The 12,643-nt window shown below is 37.5% G+C and overlaps 1 protein-coding gene across 5 annotated transcripts in view; it reads right to left on the bottom strand.

The window, feature by feature from the left end:
• The window catches only part of LMBR1 (limb development membrane protein 1), a 162,243-nt gene that overhangs the window by 41,903 nt on the left and 107,697 nt on the right, over positions 1-12,643 (bottom strand). The window lies entirely within an intron of this gene.

Below are 12,643 nucleotides of genomic sequence, written 5' to 3'. Positions count from 1 at the left end.
TTGTCTGCTCGTGTCTAAGAGTGAAGCACTAAAAATGCCGATTTGATACTCAAGACTATGTGGGTGGGGCTTGACAACAGTGAGATTTCCTGTAGGATCATCTAGCTAGGTTTTTCATTGAGGACATTCGATCTATAAGCTTTTAGGCTGGACAGATTTCCTACCTAAGACTCTTATTATCTCCTTCCTGGAGAATTAAAGCCTGGCTGTCCAAGTGAAGGAAGATGGAAGTCTATGCATTTAGTCTTTAAGCACTCTTTACTCTCTCCAGAGAACAAGCCTCACTCTTCTGCTGCGGTGGAAAAGAGGCAGTTGCCTGGTACCTTAGATGATGGGAAAAGATGTGGGGATTAAAAGCCTTCATAAACAGGGTTTCCAACCAATCCTCCTCATCTTAGTTCATTCCACTTCATCTGGTGGTGCCACCTTTTGAGACATTTGTGGGGTTCTGAGGTATAAAACAAGCACAGATTGCTCAGGATTCAGCTTCTTTGGCTCTCCTGAACTGGTTAGCTTCCAAAATTTTCTCATGTCTGTCTGCTCAATTCCAAAATTTTATTGTGGTTTCCTCCTCTCAACTTCTCATCCTTTTAGGATTATGCTTCTCTGAATCTCAGTGTTCTCATCTACGAAATGGGATGTATCTATTAGGATGCACTGAATCAGAAAACTCAAAGTAGCTTAATAATAAGGTGATAATTTTATGTAATTAGACATTTAGAAATAGAGTGAGCTTCAAAGGGGGTTTTCCAGCAGCTTAATAGTGACATCAAGGGACTAAATCCCGCCATACACAAGTTGGCTCAATATGAAGACTGGTGCTCTTTCTCCTTTCGTGTAATTTTCTAATCTCTGTTCATTTTATTTTTCTCTTTATTTCTTCTTTTTCTTCTTTTCCCCAATAGTGGAAATTTTGTTTATTCTTTTTCCCCATGTTAATTTGGTACTTCAATGGTTACTTTCTTATTCTTAATACTCAGACATATTTTTTCATTATAATATCAACATAACACCATTCTAACCCTACAGGGGTGCTTTTCTAGGTAACCTACCCCACACCAAGATGAAACTCACACAACACTTTATCTAACCATTCTCTCACTGCTTCCCACCCATCCCCCCAACTCCTGGATCTTGCTGAGACTGTTCTAAAAACATTTAGTTCAAGACTATTACTAAACTTGTCCTTCAGTATGGAAGTTAGAATAGTGCTTGGCACAAATTAGATAGTGAATATATGGATATAAAATGAAGGAACAAATGAATGAATGCCTTTTTACCCCTAACAGATGAATTACACCTTTGGGAATACACAAGTTTTTAATCATAGTCTTCATTTCCCCTTGTGACCATAGATGTCATTCAGTAATCTTTAGCAGCTTGCAAATGGGAAGTTTGATGTCAATCTCTCTCTCTCCTTTGTAAGTAATTTTTCTATGTGAATGTGTGAAAGCTTGTCAGGTTTGTTTTTTGTTTTGTTTTGTTTTGTTTTGATTATTGAATTTCAGGGACCTTATAAGAATAAATCCAGATCTTTTAAATTTCCTGTTTAACTCTATCACCTTTTAATCTGCACTCAAGTCTTTCTTCAGCTCATTACAATTTTCTTCTATTACTTATTTGCCTACTTTTTTGTACTTGTTCTTTTTTCTCCTTCTATATGCTTATTATTTACATTAGGTGCCTTAGGTACCTTATTATTTCATTAATAAATTCCTTCTCTTTGTACTTTTGGTCTGTGACATGAAACAGTCTTCAACTTGATTCTACCAGATGATTAATTTAATTTTCAGAAGGACTGTATTAGTTTCCTATCTCTGCTGTAACAAATTACACTAAAGTTTCTGGCTTAAAACCGCACAAATTTATTGTCTTACAGTTCTGGAAGTCAGAAGTCCTAAAATCAAGTTGTTAGCTGGACCTTCTTTCCTTTGGAGACTCTAGGGGAGAATCTGTTTCCTTGTCTTTTCCAGCTCCTAGAGGCCGCCTGCAAGCCTTGGCTTGTGGTCCCTTCCTTGATCACCCCAACCTCTGCTTCAAATGTCACGTCTCCTTCTCTAATCACCCTGCCTCAGTCTTTCACTTATAACAAACAACTCTTGTGATTATACTGGGCCCACTGGATAAACCAGGATAACCTCAAAAGCCTTAGCTTAAATCTCCTTTGCCTTGCAAGGTAACATATCCACAGATTCTGGGGATCAAGACTTGGTCATCTTAGGGGGACCGTTATTCTGTCTACGACAAGGACTGTCCCATCTTTTTTTTTCCCACTGAACTTTTATTTTTTTTCTTAAGTTCTATGCAGTCTTTTCCTGCTCTAATTACACTTCCGTGAAAGTTCTTACTATTTTAGGGGTTAACTACATAATTCTTCTTTGTCTCTCCCACTAACTGCTCACTTAAGTGGGAACCACTTGCTCTAGACAGCATCTTGGCCTTCTTCACCCATCCTTACACAAGTGGTAATCACTGTCTGCTACCACTGCCCCTTCACAACTAGTGAGGTCAGACGGCCTCTCAAAAAGTAACGAGCCAGCTGGAAGACTCAGTGATTCTTAGGGGGTAGGGACCAACTGGCCAGGAAAACTGATATCAGAATGAGAAGCCTCACTGGGTCTCTCTTGGTACAAACAGTGATCCTTCCTCAGAGGGAGACGCTGAGAGGAGGAGCCGGCCCGACAACAAAAGTTCAGCAGAACCAGACGAACCCTGCAGCAGCCACCCATGTACTCTTACTAAGGAAATCCAGAGGCCGCTTTTTCTAAGCCCCCTAGGGGAACCACAAAACTCCAGTCTTATCCCAGATTTCTCCAAGTAAATCCCATCCCCTCTGTATCTCCTTTCTCCATTCTGCCCATTGCTGAAGAGAGAGCAATCCAATACCCACTCCTTTGGAGAACCTGAGGTCTCAAATGCTCTGAAATGTTACAGTATTTCCAGAGCTCATGAGTTTAGTCATTATTTACTTGTTAATATATAACAGAAGTATATATAAGAGAGTGTGGGTAAAGATAGTACAGACATTCAGGTAGTGTGACACAAAGCTACCAAACTTTGACTATAATTTAGTTTTGAGTTTCTGGCAGCCAAAGCAAAAGGGTACACAGTTACGTTACAGAATTAATGAACATTTCCATTTAACAAGATTTACAGTAAGATGACCCACCATTCATTATATGATTTTCAAGAGTATTTGAATCAGAGCTTAAATTATATAATAATCTTAGTGATAAGTATATTTTATTTATTATCCCAATTCTTTATAAATTATACAGTGTGTATCTGTAATTAATAGTCATTTAACTTCTATATCTCATTAGTTAGAAATAAAATTCCAAACTACATTTCATTCCCTATCCTTATAAAGAAGTATTATTCTATTAACCAGTTCTGAAAGGGAATGGATATCAGAATAGACAATATTCCTGCCACCAATTTGAAATTAAGTGAAAAGACATAAATGCCTACTTTGTGGGTATGTCTATAAAGCTCAATACAAATGTCTAAACCACTCAGTACATGATTTTTTAAAGGAAAATAACTAAAGTGGCATTTCTGAAATGCTGTGCTTTTATTTTCAGATGACCCAACACTAGGCACACAATAGCTAACTAATAAATACTGACTGACTTACACACAAAAATCAAGAATGCATTCTCATTGTCCTCAAATAAACCATGCTTTCATTAAATCACTAGATTCATCTGGAATAAAACAATATCCAAGGACATTACCATCACTTATTATATGGTGATATATCAATACTCAAGTGAGAAAAAGTAAGCTTTCAGGGGCAGAATATTTCATTATAAATAACCAGAAGGAAATGATGGCTGTTGTAAGCAATTATGGCACACTACAAATAAATAGTGGAATTTTATGTGAATTTAAGTTGCACCAAAAAGTTAAAACATCTTGAAGAACTTTTTTTATCACCGCTTTATTTCAGAATGAATCTAAAATGTTCAATGTCAGTAATGTCTAGTCAATAAGTCAAATTGGTAGACAAAACCTGTTTAGACAAGTCATGAAAAATAAAAAGGGATTCTCCAGGTAAACCACAAAGCAGCTCATTTAAGGTCAATTTAACGGTATTATTCTGTTTTTCTTCCAGCCCCGACATAAGATTTCACTACCTCAAAGGAAACTGTAAGAGTATCTATTTGCATTCCCCCTAGGTGATTGGCAGTTCAACACCAATTAGTTCAAAATTACACTGTTACTAGCATGCAATAAAAACAACACCTTTCATCTTTCTTACATAGGTAAGAATAACTTCAGAGCCAATAACTTTGATCAAATAAGTATTTTTGATCCTGCCCCACCCGTCTCTTTGGATTCAGGAAAACTAATAGCTGAAGGCAACTTTTCCCTGCTTTATTCTTAAGCTGAAAACTAGTGTGGTATTGAAAATATTTTGCTTCCAAGAAAACAGAATTTCCCAAAGTCCAGCATTTCTTCAATAACTAAGCTTTTCTTATACCTTTTTTTAATCCATAAAGCAGCCTGAACTTAATACAAAAGACAGCCTTCATATGTTAAAGGGCAGATACTAATTATTTAATTTTAAATATATAATGTGTTTAAAAGTGTATATATATATATAAATGTCCAATTAGGTATGTAAACAATTCTAATAACTTGATGCAATAAAGTTATCTCCCTAAACAATTCAATACCCTAAGGAATTCAGTGTCCTAAACTTAGTCTCATAATGAATACTATTTGGAAGTAGATACCTCTAAAATAAACAGATTATTTTTACATTTAACTTTTTAATTTAGCATGTAACCAAAAAAAGTTTGATTAGACAATCTTACCCAGTAATTCTTTAAGAATCTAATTATACTTATTACCTTAAATGTGACCAAAGTGATCCCTATCACCAAGAATGTGAGGTCACTCAAATTCTGTTAATTATTTCTAATCACTCAGGCAGACGACTTTGTTGTTCAAGCCCAAGACTCCTAATAATTCACGGAGCAAACAATCACCATCTCCCTAAGCAAACACTACTCACTGTACACCATGGAGCCAATGCTGATTAGGCAAACCCCAGAAAGCATTTGAAAACTGAAGCCTGGACATTCAAATCTCTAACGTATCTATTTTAGCACGCTCTAACACTGGTATTGTCTACGGAGAGAGGACAGACAGCCCATACACTCGGAAACTCTATTTCTATGTCTATTCCATTTGAAATACTAATACCCATTAAAATAACTTTGTATTTATTTCTGACATATCCACAAAAATATGACTATGAACCCAGTAATGTGAGATTTTTGACATCCAACACAATTGTGAGACAGCAAGCAAGATAGAAAACATTAAAGAATCAGCTTTAGGAACATTATACAATGCTATGTACAATTAAAATAATGGTTTGGCTTTATTTTTTTCTACTTTAGATACAAGCTATTAGTAGATCATAATTAGATAAGATGCTCAGATCATTTTTTAGCCATCATATTTATATATGCTACTATTGGGAATACCATCACCCATATGGTTGTGGTTGAAAAAGTAGCTCATGAATATTAAATTCATCTTCTGTTAAACAAATTTGGGTCATTTTTATAGAACAATTTCTCTCTCTCCTCCCTAAATTTCATAGAATACAAGCTACTTGATTTATATTATTCTATAGTTTGATATTCCAAAGCACTCAGTGTCTACTGATACCACATTAGCTTATGTCTCCTGCAATCACCTCATTCCATCTTGCAACAAATAATTTGTTTGGGCCACATTTTATTGTCATGAAAGTTATTAAAGGGCCCAAGAAGCTGAATAAATTACAACAGGGCAATTTTCACTTATTTTAGACCATCGAACACCATTTTTGCTGATATCCAATCACTTTCAGGCTGTCTGACTAAGCCCAGACACTTCTCGAAGTGGCCTGACAAATTTGAAATATTCATACTCTAGCGATATAACCAACAGCAAATAGTATTCTTAGAATGACCATTGCTAGAACCTAGAACAATGCCTAGATAAAGGCAAGATAAAAGTAATTTAGAGTCCATAGGATAAAATCTGGCATAAGCTTCCTTATATTATTAAGTGCGCTATATGAAAGACATCAGATAAGTAATGACCAAATTAGCAAATCGTCTTGCCAATGATAATGGGAAATGCCTCTGACAGGATGCTACTCCTCTAAAGCAACCATAAATGCCATCCGAAGCCTTGGCATCTCATAAAAATCCTTGGCAAGCTCAGCTTAGTCATAAATAACAAGGTTCAAGGATTGATGAAGACACTCTGTGCTTCTGACAAGTCACTAAGTTCCATGAAAAGGTCATAAAAGACATGTCTTGCTTTTTTCAATCACTTTGTTTTTCAAGATACAAACTTACTACAACCTGACACTCAGCAAAAATAAAACAAACACAAGGGTACTTCAAAAAGTTCGTGGAACAAATAGAATGGAAAGATAATATGAACCTTTCCATGAACTTTTTGAAGTACTCTCGTACATTTTCTGCACTCTTAAAAATTAAAAATTAATACAAGCTTCTGTGAAAGGGCTTTTTTAAAAGATTAGAATCAAGCAGGAAAGTAATTGCTATAAAAAATGACATACTAACTTTTTATCATAAAGATGAAAATAGTATCTAAAAAAATGGAATTGAATTATTAAGTTCAAAGGCTACAATATTTTTAAATAAATTACATTAAAAGAACTGTGGAGGTTTTGAACTTAAACAACAAAAAATAATTTCTATTCATTATGGTACTTCTAAAGTTATCCAGTACACCCATAGGCTATACACACACGAAAGCTAATTATTTCAATTAATGCTGTTGCATTACTTAAACATTTAAACATGTTAATGATATATGTATCCTCTTAATGCTGAGAAGGAATTACAAAAGATTTTTCTACTACAATTACTGTAATGGGACTTTCTGTTGGGCTACTCTTTAGGGGTCTAGGAGTAGAAATGACTCGATTGCTCATATTTCAGGGCTATACCAGCAGGGGGGAAATCACCTTATTTCTGCTTCCTCACTAACACTCCAGTGCACACAGTCCTCCTGCCTGCTCAGCCCTGTCCTGCCTTCAGTAGTCTACTATGGGCCTTCCTAAATACTCTCTCCAAATGACTCTTCTATCTTGTCACCACATCCTACTTCCCCTTCCCTCTTCACTCCTATGGCAAAATGACAACTCATGTGTGTTTTCCTTCTATTCACTTGCTCAAGGAACATATATTTATTACAGACTCACCACTTGTCTAGCAATATTATAGGACCAAAGGTACAAAAGAGAAGAAAACTAACAAAAATCCCTGCCCTTGTGGAGTTTATGTTCCAGAGGGCACAGAATATCAATAGATAACAGTGAAAGAACTGGTATGTCAGATAGTGGAAAGCGCTATAGAAAAAGGGCAAGAGAGGGAAAAGCAGGGCCAGGGTGGAGGTGGGACTTAGTGATATCAAATCAACATCCACAAGGCTCACTCCATGATGTGGGAAATCCCCATGAGAAGGGCATTCAGGTAAAGACCTGAAAGAGAGGAGGAGGAAGGGAAACACAGTACAAATGCCCCAAAGGAGGAGAGGGCTCCATGGGGGGACAGCAAGGAGACAGCAGAGGATGGAGTCAGAGGGTGTGTGCGGGGGGCAGGGATGAGCAGCCACTGCATGGATTTCGGATTTTATACAGATAGAAATAGGGAGTCATCTGACAACTTTGAGCAAATAAGTGAGAAGATCTGACTTACATTTTCAAGACTCTGACTCACAAGGCCAAACACAGATGCAGGGAAGCCAATTAGGAAGTTAAGGCAAAAATCTCTCCAAGGGGTGACTGCTGCTCAGACCAGGGTGGTGGAGGTAGAGGTGGTGAGACGTGGTTACATTCTGGAGCTATATCAAAGCTAGAGCCAACAGCGTGCTGAAGGGACCCATACGGGAATTAAGAAAGGAGAGTCCAAAGACTAAACTGAGTGCCTGGGAGGATGGATTTGCTACCTGTCAAGGTGGGTCGACTATAAGAGAAGCAGAACTTGGGAGTAAGATCTTGAGTTGATTTTGGATATGATACGCTTAAGATGCCTATGAGACACCGAAGTAGAAATGCCTACCAGACAGCTAGATCTTTAAGTTCGGAGTTCAGAGAAGTGGTCAGCAGCTTATACATGGTATTTAAAGCCATGTGACCAGATAAGATAACAAGGGAGGGAAAGTAAGTAGAGAAGAGAAGTTCAAGGACTGAAGTGTAAGGCGCTCCAGTGTGAAGAAGAGAAAAACCAGCAAAGGAGATTGAAAAAAAGCAGCCCATTAAAACAAAAGTTGGGGTAAAGTTTCAGTTCACCAAGTGAATAAGACATATTTCAAAGAGGAAAGAGAGTAAGGTGAGGACTGTGAAGTCACAGATCAACCTGATGAAGGCATTTTGTAGAGCAGTGGAAGAGTGAGTTCAAGACAAAGCATGACGCTTGCAGCTGAAGCCCAGCGCTCACAGCCCCTGTGAGCCTTGCCGTAAGGAAGAGAGGAGTACTGGGGGATAAGCCAGAGGGTATGAGGTTGAGAAAGATTTTCTTTCTCTCTTTCTGGAAAAATTACAGCATGTCTTGAGGCTGATGGAAACTGATCATGCAAGAGAGAGAGTAGAATTGCTAGAGCCGTGTCCTTGAATCAGTGAGAAGAAACAGAAGCCAGGGCGTCCAGGGAGGGCTGAACTTTGCAAGGAGCACGGACAATTCAGCCATGGTCCCAGGAGGGACTTGCAGGGAGGTGAGTCATATGAATGAAAACTCCCTAACAATCTCTGCTATTTTCTCAAGAAAATAGGCAACAAGGTCATCAGCTGTGAATGAAGATGGTGAAGAACATCTGAGGAAAAAGCGGACCTGAAAGCACCACCTAGGAGCATGTAAAGTCCACTTAAGATGCTGGCTGTCCATGTGACGGAGGATAGGCATGGGAGTAGTGCCAGTGGCAGAGAGTGCAGAGAAGGCTCAGGCTTGCCAGGCTTGAGCACAACACGAGGGGCCTTCAAAAAGTTCATGGAAAGAGTTGTATTACCCTTTAATCCTGTTTTTCTGTAACTTTTTGAAGTGCCCTCACACAGTGAAACAGGGAATGTCTGCACAGGGCTGATCCTAACCCAGCCTGGGAGTTTGAACTGTGTAAGTAAGTTGGGGTATAACGCAAACGAGAGGAAAGGTAAGGAGAAGCTACGAGGACAAGTGGCACATTAAGTCTGTACAGTGAAGAACTGTAAGAGTGAAGCACTAGAGGAAGTGAGCTAGAAAATAAGAGGTGGTGGTTGGAGAGTGGGATGTGAGATTATGCAATAGCCTGAGTCGCCACTGATGACAAGGCCTGGGTGATGTGACAGGCATGAGTGACTGTGGCAGATCACCAGAAGAGAGAGGGCAAGGAGCTTCCCAGAGCATTGGAAAGATCAAGTGTGTGGTCACTGAAATCACCATGAATACAACAGGCCCAGAATTAGAATGATAAGGAATGAGGAGCTGACATCCTCCAGGAAGGAGCAGGAATGGCCTGGGAGATGAGGAGATGACGGGAAAAAGTGGCAGCCTGATGACATGAGATTCAAAGCACTGGAGAACAGCAACGGAGCACAAGAGGACACCCACCCAAACCCCAAGAGTAAAAATGAGGGTGTGGGCAAGAATGGAGTAACCACATGAGAGGGTCACAGGGAAGCAATGTGTGCTGGGGAGAGCCAAGGTTCCTTGAGCAACAAGATAATGTTGAGAATATAGAGGTTTTGTTAATGAGTGAACTCTCAATTGCAAATGGTATAAGCAGAACATTTCAGGAGCTAGGAGAATGTGGAAAATCAGTACAAAATTGGGTGTACAGAGACTAGAGGACAGGGTCCAGGATGCAAGGAACCTAGATGTTCTGAGGTCCCTGTGCTGACAGTCATAAAGAGGGGTGAAGGGCAAAATGTATCCATTAGTGCTGAGGGCCTCATGGGAGACAGTAGAGGGGAAGGAAGGAGAGGCAGGAAGGGATGGGTGTTTTCTCAGGACCATGGTGAGCTCTGTGGATATCCATCTACTCCTGCCAGGATAGGGACACGGGGAAAGGGCTATCTTAGCCAAATGATGGGAGTTCTGGGGCTCCCTCCTGCAGAAACACATAGAACTCCTTCCCCTCCACTTATTTTTTCAACGGTTTAAGCACTAGATAAAATCTTTATAGGTTCTGATCCTTTTTCCCCACGCTTCTTTAGTCAACAAGACTATGATCTTGAGACTTAGAACATTCATCTGCATAACGTCTGGTGCTTAGAATGTACAATAAAAAGGAATGGAGAAGGTAGAGAGTTGACTGACAGCAAGACAGCCTCCTTAGATACTGATCAACATGTAATAGTGCACAGCTCTGCTTTATCTTACTAACATATTTTATGAAATAATAGCAATATTAACAAAAGCAAAATCTCCTAACAGCTCTAAACCTACAGCACCATCAAATGTCAAATAAGAATAATGGAGAAATCACAGTCAGGCATTCATTCCATCATAAAGCTACACTGATATTTTAAAAACCACGAATGAAAATTCAACTCCGGTAATATAATAACTACCGAAACAAGTCATCTTACCTTCAAGAAAAAAACAGTGTTATTATTCATACAGTAAAGCACTACTTGATATTGCTTAAGTATAATGTTTTTTCAGAAAACTGTAACACTGAGCTCAGAGTGAACCATGCAGATGTCCCAGAGACTCCGATGGTGTGTACCACACCCCAACACAGGCTAAGGAAAGCACACTCAGTATGCCATCAGCAAAACACCATCACGAATTCTGTGATCAACCAGAACTGTAATTAGTGTTTTTTTAAAAGTCTTTTACTCTCATTACTCTGTGATTCCTTTTTAATAGAAAGAGTAAAAAAAATGAAAACTTTAGTTTTGTTTCATAATTTAAAAATATAAAATAATTTTTACAACAAAATGCATTTGACATAAATTTGACTAAATTAAATAAAATCCACGGGGATGGTTTGTCTTACTAACCTATTTCTACACTTTCTTAAAAAATACCAAATCATGAAATGTTTTCTTCCTCTGCACATATTGATAAACATACTCTACTGAAGCTCACAATTCTTATTAGTCAAAATGTCCATTTTGCCATAGAACTATTTATGTTATAAACAAATCCTTTAACCTGTTATTTCCCACCTGAAACAGTCCACGGTGGCTAACCAGCAGCAACCAGCAAAATCATCATAATTATCCTAACATATCATTAAAGAGTTTCACTGAAAAGATTTTAAAGACAACCTACCAGATAGAACAGTCATAAATAGTTCATGGCCTACCAAAATGGTATAAAATAAAATAATTCTAAGCATTAGCTATCATATCATTCTTAATCCTCTCCAAACCCAAACCAACTCTTCTCTATAACATTCCTCTGCTAGCTGGGGAATTTTATTTATTTTGGCTTGGATTCATTTTATAATACATTTAGCCTTCTAGCAACTTTTCAACTTCTTTAGATATAACAAACCACTTCTGAATTTGAAGAGCCAAAGTTTTCTGAAGGGAACTTTTTTCTCCTACTGTAGAAGAGGAAAGTGAGAAAAGGCTATATTTTTGTTTTTGTTTTGTTTTGGTTAGATTTACTTCAAACTGTTTAATCTATGGAGTACAACATTTTACCCTTCCTGAATCTTAGCCTCCTGATATGTAAGAGAGAAATAGCATATACCTCAGGCTGAAACATAATCCCACATTGCAGGAGGCAGCTTGACATCTATTCTTTACAACTCAGGCATCAGACAAATTTATTATTAATATTGACTGCTTTAATGATTTTATAAAGCTGACATTGTTGATTGACATTTATAATTCTGAAATTAAATAGGCTTAAATGTTAAAATACCTTTAATAAAGTTAGAATAAAAAATATGTAGTTCCAGTTTAAAAGTTAATCTGTATGAGAGTATTTAATGCTACTGTCAAGAATTCTTTAGAATAGATACAAACTGAAATTCTTTGATCTAAATATTATCAACTCTATACTGATCAAACATTACCAAGCTCTAAATATTATCAACACTGAGGTTCATAATTTAAATTTATTATTTATAATTGAAGAAAGTAGGTACATTTCTTCCTATTTCTCAATATTTCATATTTAAAGTAACCTTCCATATTATACCTAGTCTTGAATTATGATTCTGAATTATGGTTAACTATTTATAACCTGATCTGGGGGGGGGGGCAGGTTTCAACATTTTTTTCAAGAAGACTAATAAGAGAAAAGAGTGCAGGGTGAAAATTACTTACGTAATATTAAAGAAAATTTACCTAAACTATGTCATTTCTTGTTAAACTACATTATTACACTTTTCTTCGCTGGTTCTTCATTTGAGACCACAAATGAGCAGTAATTAAAAATTAATCTTTAAAATCTTTGACATGCTTACTTGGTTAGCAGCTGATAATTAACAGTATTCCCAAATAATAACAGAGTTCCTAAGTGAAACTTAAAGAGCCAAATTTCGTACCTTAGGATCAAAGAAACGCACTACTTTTTACCTTAAGTTAAGTTACTTCAACAGAAGGGAAATGAAGTAGGGATATTATAGTCACTATGACAACAAGCAAATCGGCAACACCTCAGTAACT

The sequence above is a fragment of the Cynocephalus volans genome, chromosome 6 (assembly GCF_027409185.1).
Source record: "Cynocephalus volans isolate mCynVol1 chromosome 6, mCynVol1.pri, whole genome shotgun sequence".
Classification (NCBI taxonomy): Eukaryota; Metazoa; Chordata; class Mammalia; order Dermoptera; family Cynocephalidae; genus Cynocephalus; species Cynocephalus volans.
Note: the sequence above shows the minus strand (reverse complement) of the source record. Positions and strands in the feature narration are given on the sequence as shown.